At 38.4% G+C, this 12403-nt stretch overlaps 1 long non-coding RNA gene across 3 annotated transcripts; it reads right to left on the bottom strand.

Annotated features, from left to right (window-relative positions):
• Positions 1–4389: 4389 nt before the first annotated feature.
• On the bottom strand, positions 4390–12182 carry LOC136244528 (uncharacterized). 3 transcript variants are annotated; one of them, XR_010695380.1, is made up of 5 exons: positions 11858–12182; positions 5022–5109; positions 4872–4952; positions 4661–4735; positions 4390–4610 (listed from the first exon to the last, which is right to left on the bottom strand). It is a non-coding gene; the product is annotated as an uncharacterized lncRNA (long non-coding RNA). The 3 variants fall into 3 exon arrangements; XR_010695381.1 differs by lacking the exon at positions 5022–5109 and having other exon boundaries at positions 11898–12182; XR_010695379.1 differs by lacking the exons at positions 5022–5109; positions 11858–12182 and having other exon boundaries at positions 4872–4997.
• Between the last annotated feature and the right edge of the window lie 221 nt (positions 12183–12403).

Here is a 12403-nt window from a genome sequence, read left to right as displayed (position 1 = left end):
ATGCCATAGACCTGATCCCTCATGGTATAATACACCTAATGGCATTCATGCCAATATTATATTTGAAAGTGAATACTTTTGAACCTTTTTAGTGATAATACCACAGTGTCCCGCTATATCTGGTTTTATTAGGGTATACCACCCTGCACTAAAACTTTAAAGTGGTTTGCTCAAGCTATGCTTCCTCAGCAATGCATAGTAGCATATTTGATAAATTACAAAATAATTGATAACTTACAAAATAATTTAATTTTAATATTCTTTAGAGCTGTACCAATTGGGTTTTTGGCAATTGGCATTTACCACTATCTGATTTTGATATCATCAAAGAAGCTGATAACTGATAATTGATTCGATATTTGCATTAATTTTTAACAAATCAAATATATAAGTGTATTCACCTACTGTGTGCATGAACTGTATCATTTAGTAGTAGTGGTTTGGCTCATATCCAGACAATTAGGCAGCCCAAACATATTAGTATATCCTCCCATGAAGCCTTAAACAGATATTATTACTCTGCATTTTAACATCTTGTGAAGAAGGATGGTGCTGTAAGTTTTCATTGGTTATCTTGTGACTCTTTAAAGGTACTATATCTGGTCCATTTGTAAAGGCTGTGATAAACTTTTTGAAAATTAAATTGTGTGCATTTGTCTTAGTGTAATAATAAGCAACTGGCACTAAATAATCTCACGGATAAATTAGAAAACGAATGTATAATCCATTTATGAACAAACTATTGCTACTGTATAAACATGGGTAGCAATGTCAGTTCTCATGCCATTCTGTACCGGTACTGATACCAATATTGGTAAAAGCCCCATATCAGTAGCCGATATTTTTGTCGATCCGACAATTGGTATACCTCTAGTATTTTTTACAAAACAAGGCAAGAAATAAAGCTACAGCATGCTGTGTGGTTAATTTAACCTTATCGGTTGAGTAATTCAAGGGATAGTATTTGTCAAAGAAATTTGTGATTCCGGCCATTGTGGTATCACAATACATTATCACACACTTTGATACATTAGTGAGACAATAAAATTTAATAAGTTTGATTGAAAATGAAGTATGTACCTGTAACTATTCTAGCAAATACTACCATACTGTATGTGGTATCTTTACAAATGCTGAAGCATACATTTCAACTGCCAGTGATATCTCGGTCTCCCTTATCAGTGATGAGGCCAACACTTTAGTTGTAAGCAATGTGTACGGCTCCCTTATTGCATGGTGATGAGGTCAACACCTCAGAGTTACAAGCAATGTCTTAGGCTCACTTATTTGTCACTTCAACAAGTAATCAAACTATGTCTGCTAGTAAGTTAACTGCTGGTTAGTTACGTCCTCATCCACATCTGTCAATATCCAGGGCCCAGAAGAGGTGCAACAGCTAGGGAGGAGAGGGCAGCGGTCATGATGATGAGGACAACTGTATTAACCTTATTCAGAATACCTGTGGTTGCCTGACAAAATGTAGCAAGCTGTTTTTCCTGGATCATTACATGTCCCATCGTGCTCAAGCTGACCTTTTATGCCACAAGGACCCTTACATTGCACTTATGATGGCACTTATGATGGCACTTATGATGGCATTGACAAACAGCAATGGTCGCATCCTGGATGGAAGACACATACATACCTGAAGAAAGTAAAAGACCACACACAACATACATGCACAATGGTGTACCAACAAACCTTTAGGTTTTTTTATGGGGTTGGCAAGGGTAAAGTTGTGGCAATCAAAAATCATTACATCATTGATGGCTTGTGTGTTTGCTTCCATGGTAACACTGGGAAAGTACCACCCAATGTCACTCCATATGAAGTCATTAAGTACATCGTCCGTTATATCAGCAACCATGTATGCTAAAGAGAGTGGTATCCTGCTACCTGGACAAATTCCTGGTTACAAAGGAGATGACATTAAGACATTGCCATCAAATATCAGCAAGAACTACTAAAACACTACAATTGCACATTTAATGTACAGTACCTTATTTTTCACTCTAAAAATATATATATATATATACATATATATGTATATACCTTGTATCAGGAGTCATACAGTCAGTAGCACACCATCAGTTTGTCTCTCAACCTTTTGTAGATACTGGAAGACACTTCTGTCCACTGGTGGTTTTGTGACTGTTATATTAGAGCGTCCACTGGTGATTTTGTGACTGTTACAGTAGAGTGTCCACTGGTGATTTTGTGACTGTTATATTAGAGTGTCCACTAGTGATTTTGTGACTATTATATTAGTGTGTCCACTGGTGATTTTGTGACTGTTATATTAGAGTGTCCACTAGTGATTTTGTGACTATTATATTAGCGTGTCCACTGGTGATTTTGTGACTATTATATTAGAGTGTTCACTGGTGGTTTTGTGACTGTTATATTGGAGTGTGGTCGACTGGTGATTTTGTGACTGTTATATTGGAGTGTGGTCCACTGGTGATTTTGTGACTGTTATATTAGAGTGTCCACTGGTGATTTTGTGACTGTTATATTAGAGTGTTCACTGGTGGTTTTGTGACTGTTATATTGGAGTGTCCACTGGTGATTTTATGACTTATATTACAGTGTCCACTGGTGATTTTGTGACTGTTATATCAGAGTGTCTACTGATGATTTTGTGACTTAAAGTGTGGTCCACTGGTGATTTTGTGACCGTTATATTACAGTGTCCACTGGTGATTTTATGGCTGTTATATTACATTGTCCAATTGTGATTTTGTGATTGTTATATCAGAGTACTAGTGTCCACTGGCGATTTTGTGACTGTTATATCAGAGTGTCCACTGGTGATTTTGTGACTGTTATATAAGAGTGTCCACTGGTGATTTTGTGACTGTTATATTAGAGTGTCCACTGGTGATTTTGTGATTATGTTAGAGTGTCCACTGGTGATTTTGTGACTGTTATATTAGAGTGTCCACTGGTAATTTTGTGACTGTTATATCAGAGTGTCCACTGGTGATTATATTAGAGTGTCCACTGGTGATTTTATGATTATATTAGAGTGTCCACTGGTGATTTTGTGACTGTTATATCAGAGTATCACTGGTGATTTTGTGACTGTTATATAAGAGTGTCCACTGGTGATTTTGTGACTGTTATATTAGAGTGTCCACTGGTGATTTTGTGATTATGTTAGAGTGTCCACTGGTGATTTTGTGACTGTTATATTAGAGTGTCCACTGGTGATTTTGTGATTATGTTAGAGTGTCCACTGGTGATTTTGTGACTGTTATATTAGAGTGTCCACTGGTGATTTTGTGATTATGTTAGAGTGTCCACTGGTGATTTTGTGACTGTTATATTAGAGTGTCCACTGGTGATTTTGTGATTATGTTAGAGTGTCCACTGGTGATTTTGTGACTGTTATATTAGAGTGTCCACTGGTAATTTTGTGACTGTTATATCAGAGTGTCCACTGGTGATTATATTAGAGTGTCCACTGGTGATTTTATGATTATATTAGAGTGTATACTGGTGATTTTGTGACTGTTATATTAGAGTCTCTACTAGTAACTTTGTGACTGTTATATTAGAGTGTCCAATGGAGAGTGTCTACTGGTGACTTTGTGACTGTTATATCAGGGTGTCCACTGGTGATTTTGTGATTATATTAGAGTGTCCACTGGTGATTTTGTGACTGTTATATTAGAGTGTCAACTTGTGATTTTATGACTTATATTAGAGTGTCCAATGGTGATTTTGTGACTATTATATTAGAGTGTCTACTGGTGACTTTGTGGCTGTTATACCTGAGTGTCCACTGGTGATTTTGTGATCAAGACTCACAATAGTGAGGCACGCGGCCAAGAAACTACCAAGTGCACGCCCAATTAAAAGACGCAACCACTACTGTGAGTTATTTACGTGTAGGGACGGTTTTGCAATATTAGCCCAGAATTATGCAACATCTCTCAATAGGTTTGTATTGCGTTACATAATAAAAAAAAATTTTTTCGTAGTAGTTTTCTTGCGACCGGTGTGGACTGCATTCAAACGCGTATTTAGACATATTTCGCTTTATTTCTCAACATTGTGTTACACCTAGCGTCACCTTATACCAGTCAACTTACCCATGTTCGTACAGTCCATCTAGCATTAACATTATCTAATCTAAGCAGAAATCTTTTAAACTCCATTTGGTGCCACGCCTCATGCGTGAATTGATAATTGGCAGATGTATTATAAACAAGTGTGAAAGTGTCAAGAACGTAGCATCACTAGAGAAGGTGTTCCAAGCATAATTCTTGTTGCCACACCACACATGGTGTATTAAAATAACTTATGCATTCTGGTGGTGCTCAAACCAGCTTGTTACATAGCATTACCCACCCTAACAGCAAGTAGTCACTCCCATTGTGGCTTTCGTCTTGCATGTCATTTAATTAATGCACATGTTACATAACAAAACATATCACATTAATTGTTTGTGACATTAACAATAAAATTCTGACAATAAAAAGGGATACTTAGTCCCATCGCAACTGTATGCCTCATCCTGGAAATTCAGAAGATTGTAATCAACTGAGATATAATGCCTAGATGTTACCAGGCCTCATCGTCCACGTACACTTGACAATTGAGAACTAAAGAACACACATAACATTATATAATTCCTCTGTCTATATAAACTTACTCCCCCGAATCTTGATCTTTACGTATGTACCACTGCTAGTGAGAGAACCACATGCTATGACCAAGTACCCTGTACCTGTAAAATTGACAGGGCATTAAATACAATACTGCTAAAAATCTCACTTTTTACACAAATGACAGATTTGGGGATCTCAAAATTCATCACACCCTTGAGGTAGTACAAAAATTTCTTAGTATACACACAGACTGACCTGAAGTTCCACAACATCCTTGATGTTACTACAGTCCACGCACACTTGGTGTACAGTCCACGTACACTTGACAATTGAGAACTAAAGAACACACATAAGATTATAAAATTCCTTTGTTTACTTACCCCCCCCCCCCCCCCCCCCCCGAACCTTGATCTTAGTTGCCAAGGTTAGAGCATCTCTAGCCAAGTTATGTATGTAGTAAGAGAACCGCATGCTATGACCAAGTACCCTGGACCTGTAAAATTGACATGCGGGCATTAAAATAATACAATACAGCTAAAAATCTGTCACTTTTTATGTAAATGACAGATTTGGGGAACTGAAAATTCACCACATCTTGAGGTAATACAAAATTAGAGGACCTGAAAATTCATCACACCCTTGAGGTAATACGTTTGAGGATTCACAAGTTGGCCCAGCAGTGACCTTACTACACAGTGTCCTGATTAGACAGGTTTCAAAGACCAGTATGCAATGTGAAAGAGTATTTTTTTGTACAAACATCATGTAGATTATCTTACGTCTTTCACCTAGTTCTGGGACTTCTAAATTGGCACTACAGTGACAATACTGAAAGCTGTTTGGTCTGTACGAGTACACCTTGTTGACAATCCATCCACGAGATATAATTTCAAGTGGAATAATATTGGTATTTGCTGCTGGTACCATCACAGAAGTTTTCAGCTTGGTCTCACTTGTTGTTGTTGAACCATGGAATAATATACCCCCAAAAAGTAGTATGTGCAGCATCAGTTGATGATTTTAAGAAATTGTTTGACCAGTATTCATCTAACACTATGTATAAATGAATGTAATTAGTCTACTCGTGCTTTTTTACTTGTTGATCAGGTGTAACAGGCTGTTTAGCCTTATAAATTACCTGTAATAAATAATAATAAGCTTGCAACAGTCAGTGCAGACATCTGACAGTCTAAAAACCAATCGCATACACGCGGTGAATCAGTGTGAATAGATGTGGCACTTTGTACACTAGCCCCATTTTTTTCACTCCTCCTTTCATTACTATTATTTATTACAGGTAATTTATAAGGCTAAACAGCCTGTTACACCTGATCAACAGGTAAAAAAGTACAAGTAGACTAATTACATACATTTATACATAGTGTTAGATGAATACTGGTAAATAAATTTCTTAAAATCACCAACTGATGCTGCACATCAAGACACACGGTAGTGTATCGTGCCACCCAAGAAGGGGTATCACTCTTTTCACCCTAGTTCATAACCCTACAGAACTTAGACAAAAAACCGTGAACCAAAAAGGCAAAAAAAAAGTGCGGTATTGAAGGGGGATCGAACCCAGAATCCCAGTGTGATGGTCCAGTGTGCTACCAATTATGCTACCGCTGCTAGCTCCCTTGATTCCCTTCTTTTGTATCTTATAAATGTGACTAACGAAATAAGTTGTATATAGTAAGAAGAACCTAACCCCAAAGGTGAAGAAGAAACCAAAGCTGAACTCTAACCCTAACGCTAACACTACTAGATGCTTCCCCTAAAGTCTACTACTCGTGGAAACTACTGGACGCTTCCCCTAAAGTCTACTACTCGCGGCAACTACTGGACGCATCTCCTAAAGTTGACTACTCAAGGCAACTACTAGATGCGTGCCCTAAAGTCGAAGAGAGAGAGCAACAACTACAGTAGGAAGTCTGGATGCTTTTGAGCTTAATATTACGTAAGGGTTATGAAAGGTGGTGAAAAGAGTAATGCACTTGTCAATTTCAAGCCCCACCCCCCACCCCCGGGCGTCCCCACACCCCAAGTGGGGATTTGACATTGCTTCTTGTCCCCACCCCTGGGGCAATTGACAGTTCTCCAATTCACTGACCGATTTTCGGTAGTTGCATTTCTAAACAATTAAATCGTACTCACTATAATTTTACTAGCTACAGGTGTATACCAAGTTAATTTTTAGTCGCATGCATGAAATATGCATTTATCCTTAAGGTGTTGTCAAATCCCCTACTAGGGGGTGGGGACATAGTGGGGATTTGAGGGCCGATTTTGCCCCAGTAGTGGGAATTTGACACCACGATTTGTCAAATCCCCTGTATTCCCCCACCACCCCCGGGGGTGGGGCATGAAATTGACTAGTGCATAAAACCCGCTCAAGAAGCCGGCGCGTAACACCCGTGAGTATATTGACAGGAAGAAAGAAAACGCAATTTCGCACCTCCGTAGCTCTGTGCTTCCTTGATGAAACAAGACGATTTTTGCTGTGGACATGCCCTCCAACTGCAGCACTCCACATTCTAAATTTGAGCGAAATCGCTTTGCGCATTCCCGAGATAAGCGACTTCACAAATTGGCTCAGTTTCTTCGTTTTTTTCTTCTTATTTTTCTTTTTCTTGTCGCACTTACAAAAACTGCTATAAAACTCGAACGCCATATCCGATTGCCTTGAAATTTGGCACATATAAGGGCGCATCTCGGTACCAACTTTGGCTGGAATACGATAAACAGGCAAAGAGTTATGAGCGATTATTCACGAAAAATAACACCAATATGTTGCCACGCCTACAGGGTAAACCGCGTATGGGAAGAAGCTGAAAATCGGTGGGTGAATAGGTTAACTATTGAACCTCAAACCTTTTGTGGTTTGAAAGAAATCGAGCTAAAAACAGGAAGATACAACGAAAAAACCAACAGTGTGTAACAATTACGCAATCGAGATTAGCTAATAAAAAAACGACTGCTTGCCACGCCTACCAGACAAACCGCTTGGGGTAATGCTTTAAAAATCGTTGTACAGATAGAGTAATCATCTTAGAAAGGCTCATCAATGGTGTAGAAGAATCAGACTTAAAGCCACGGAGTTATAACACGAAATCCAACTTGGTGTAGCAAGTGCGAGATCGAGATACTCTAATAGAGCAGTCATCCTAATAGAGCAGTCACCAGAAGAGAATTCAAGAGATCAGCTAGAAACAAGTAACCTATATAGAGATCAGCTACACACAAGTCACCCTGTAGAGAGATCAGCTAGAAGAAGTTACCTTGTAGAGAGTTCATGCAACTATGGAAAGAGATAGTTCAGCTAGAAAAAATCACCTTGTAGAGTTCAGCTGCAAAGAAACCACCATGTAGAGAGTTCAGCTACAAACAAATCGCCCTGTGGAGAGATTAATAGAAGAAGTTACTTTGCAGAGAGTTCAGCTACAAAGAAACCATCATGTAGAGAGTTCAGCTACAAACAAATCTCCCTGTAGAGAGATCATCTAGAAGAAGTTACCTTGTAGAGAGTTCAGATTCAAACAAATCACCCTGTAGAAAGATCAGCTAGAAGAGGTCACATTGTAGAGAGTTCAGTTACAAAGAAACCACCATGTAGAGAGCTCAGCTACAAAACTAGTGACCTTGTAGAGACAGCAGCTAGAAAAGTTACCTTGTAGAGAGTTCAGCTACAAAGAAACCATTCTTTAAAGAGCTCAGCTGCAAACAATTCACCTGTACAGAATTCAGCTACATATAAATCACCCTGTAGAAAGATGAGCTAGAAAAAGTTACCTTGTAGAGAGTTCAGTTACAAAGAAACCACCATGTAGAGAATTCAGCTACAAACTAATGCCCCTGTAAAGACGTCAGCTAGAAGAAGTTACCTTGAGAGAGTTCAGCTACTAAGAAACCATTATTTAAAGAGCTCAGCTGCAAACAAATCACCTATACAGAATTCAGCTACAAACAAATCACCATGTAGAGAGATCAGCTAGAAGAAGTTATCTTGTAGATAGTTCAGCTACAAACAAATCACCCTGTAGAGAGATCAGCTAGAAGAAGTTTACTTGTAGAGAGTTCAGCTACAAAGAAACCATCATTTAGAGAGTTCAGCTTCAAACAAATCACCTGTAGAGAGTTCAGCTACAAACAAATCTCCCTGTAGAGAGATCAGCTAGAAGAAGTTACCTTGTAGAGAGTTCAGCTACCAACAAATGACCTTGTAGAGACATCAGCTAGAAAAGTTACCTTGTAGAGAGTTCAGTTACAAAGAAACCACCATGTAGAGAGTTCAGCTACAAACTAGTCACCTTATAGAGACATCAGCTAGAAAAGTTACATTGTAGACAGTTCAGCTACAAAGAAACCATTCTGTAAAGAGCTCAGCTGCAAACAAATCACCTGTACAGAATTCAGCTACAAACAAATCACCCTGTAGAGAGATCAGCTAGAAGAAATTACTTTGTAGAGAGTTCAGCTACAAAGAAATCACCCTGTATAAAATTCTGCCACAAACAAATTGCCCTGTAGAAAGATCAGTTAGAAGAAGTTACCTTGTAGATAGTTCAGCTACAAACAGATCTCCCTGTAGAGAGATCAGCTAGAAGAAATTACCTTGTAGAGAGTTCAGCTACAAAGAAACCATTCTGTAAAGAGCTCAGCTGCAAACAAATCACCTGTACAGAATTCAGCTACAAACAAATCACCCTGTAGAGAGATCAGCTAGAAGAAATTACTTTGTAGAGAGTTCAGCTGAAACCACCATGTAGAGAGTTCAGCTGCAAAGAAATCACCCTGTATAAAATTCTGCCGCAAACAAATTGCCCTGTAGAAAGATTAGTTAGAAGAAGTTACTTTGTAGATAGTTCAGCTACAAACAGATCGCCCTGTAGAGAGATAAGCTAGAAGAAATTACCTTGTAGAGAGTTCAGCTACAAAGAAACCACCATGTAGAGAGTTCAGCTGCAAAGAAATCACCCTGTAGAAAATGCAGCCACAAACAAATTGCCCTGTAGAAAGATCAGTTAGAAGAAGTTACTTTTTAGAGAGTTCAGCTTACAAAGAAACCACCCTGTAGAGAGATCAGCTAGAAGAAGTTACCTTGTAGATCGTTCAGCTACAAACAAATCACCCTGTAGAGAGATCAGCTAGAAGAAGTTACCTTGTAGAGAGTTCAGCTACAAAGAAACCACCCTGTAGAGAGATCAGCTAGAAGAAGTTACCTTGTAGATCGTTATGCTACAAACAAATCACCCTATAGAGAGATCAGCTAGAAGAAGTTACCTTGTAGAGAGTTCAGCTACAAAGAAACCACCATGTAGAGAGTTCAGCTGCAAAGAAATCACCCTGTATAAAATTCTGCCACAAACAAATTGCCCTGTAGAAAGATTAGCTAGAAGAAGTTACTTTGTAGATAGTTCAGCTACAAACAGATCCCCCTGTAGAGAGATCAGCTAGAAGAAATTACCTTGTAGAGAGTTCAGCTACAAAGAAACCACCATGTAGAGAGTTCAGCTACAAAGAAACCACCCTGTAGAGAGATCAGCTAGAAGAAGTTACCTTGTAGATCGTTACGCTACAAACAAATCACCCTATAGAGAGATCAGTTAGAAGAAGTTACCTTTTAGAGAGTTCAGCTACAAAGAAACCATTTTGTAAAGAGCTCAGCTGCAAACAAATCACCTGTACAGAATTCAGCTACAAACAAATCACCCTGTAGAGAGATCAGCTAGAAGAAGTTTACTTGTAGAGAGTTCAGCTACAAACAAACCATCATTTAGAAAGTTCAGCTTCAAACAAATCACCTGTAGAGAGTTTAGCTACAAACAAATCTCCCTGTAGAGAGATCAGCTAGAAGAAGTTACCTTGTAGAGAATGAAGCTACAAACAAATCATCCTATTGAAAGATCAGCTAGAAGAAGTCACCTTGTAGAAAGTTCAGTTACAAAGAAACCACCATGTAGAGAGTTCAGCTACAAACTAGTCACCTTGTAGAGACATCAGCTAGAAAAGTTACCTTGTAGAGAGTTCAGCTACAAAGAAACCATTCTGTAAAAAGCTCAGCTGCAAACAAATCACCTGTACAGAATTCAGCTACAAACAAATCACGCTGTAGAGAGATCAGCTAGAAGAAATTACTCTGAAGGTAGTTCAGCTACAAACAAATCACCCTGTAGAAAGATCAGTTAGAAGAAGTTACTTTGTAGAGAGTTCAGCTACAAAGAAACCATTTTGTAAAGAGCTCAGCTGCAAACAAATCACCTGTACAGAATTCAGCTACGAACAAATCACCCTGTAGAGAGATCAGCTAGAAGAAGTTACCTTGTAGATAGTTCAGCTACAAACAAATCTCCCTGTAGAGAGATCAGCTAGAAGAAATTACCTTGTAGAGAGTTCAGCTACAAAGAAACCACCATGTAGAGAGTTCAGCTGCAAAGAAATCACCACTGCCCAAATTTCAAGGCAATAACTCTTTCCAATCTGAAGTTATCAATTGTCAAAGTTGGCAAATTGGATGTGTGTGGAAGGCCCCTTTTCGCAAATCCGGTCACATGTGTATTATATATATAATTTGTACATTTACTGATAAAATATTTAAAGTACATTTACTTCATCTTTTCTTCTTCCTGTAGTAAAGAAAAAAAACATAGGTTAAAAAAGTCCCAAAGCTGGCCATAGGCCGGCTTTGGGGTATACAAATACAAAAAGAAATGAAATCTAATCCAAAACAGCCAAGCTGTAAAAAAAGTGTGCGGCCCTCAGAAAGGCTATGGTGAAAAAAGATGTGAAATCCAAGGTGGCGGCCAAGAAATGGCTGTGATGGTAGGTTAATGGTAAAAATTTTAATAACGACAATTCAGGTGAATTTTTGTGCCGCTTCACAAAATTTACCTGAATTGTCATTATTAAAATTTTTACCATTAACCTACCATCACAGCCATTTCTTGGCCACCACCTTGGATTTCACATCTTTTTTCACCATAGCCTTTCTGAGGGCCGCACACTTTTTTTACAGCTTGGCTGTTTTGGATTACATGTAGATACTACTTCTTGGGGGTAAATTATTCCATGGTTCAACAACTTGTCTTGTAAAAAATATTTCCTGGCATCTGTTCTTGTAAAATATTTAAATAGCTTAAATGTATGACCTCTGGTATGGGTAATGGGTGAAAAAGTAAAAAAATCAGAATAGTCTATATCGTACTTATTATCTTGTAGCATATTGTAGACAGCAATCATGTCACCTCTATAACGTTTGTAATGTAATGATGGCAACTTAAGTACTTTTGTTACTGAACTTCCACTCCTCGTTTCGTTACTGAACCTCCAATCCTCTTTTAGTTACTGAACCTCCACGGAGAGCTGAGTACATCAGTATTCTCGCCGGCGACTCTTTAATATCCATTTAATGCTCTTTTTCAAGCGGTGTAGACTCTACGTATCTTAGTTTCAAATCAGTTAAGTACGTTTTGCCGCTCCATTGAAATCCAGTTACAATATAACAAATATTTAGTAGTATTCAGTTTCAGTCCTCTCAAGACATGGACTGCCATCAATAATCAATGTAAACCGTGTATCACGTGTATTCACTTGAGGTGTTACAGGGACTTTCCAAGAGATTTCACCTAAATAGGCCACGTGATCATTGTCAGTCAAGTGGAACTTGTTCTTGGTTATGGCAGTCAAGTGGAACTTGTTCTTGGTTATGGCTCTACAATGTGGTACTCGTACTTTAATGTATTTTAGTGTTTAATATTATTATACTTCTCTCTTAAGACGTATGGACTGCC

This window comes from Dysidea avara, chromosome 2 (genome assembly GCF_963678975.1).
Source record: "Dysidea avara chromosome 2, odDysAvar1.4, whole genome shotgun sequence".
NCBI classification, from domain to species: Eukaryota; Metazoa; Porifera; class Demospongiae; order Dictyoceratida; family Dysideidae; genus Dysidea; species Dysidea avara.
The sequence above is the reverse complement of the archived record's forward strand: the minus strand, read 5'-3'. Positions and strand labels throughout refer to the sequence as shown.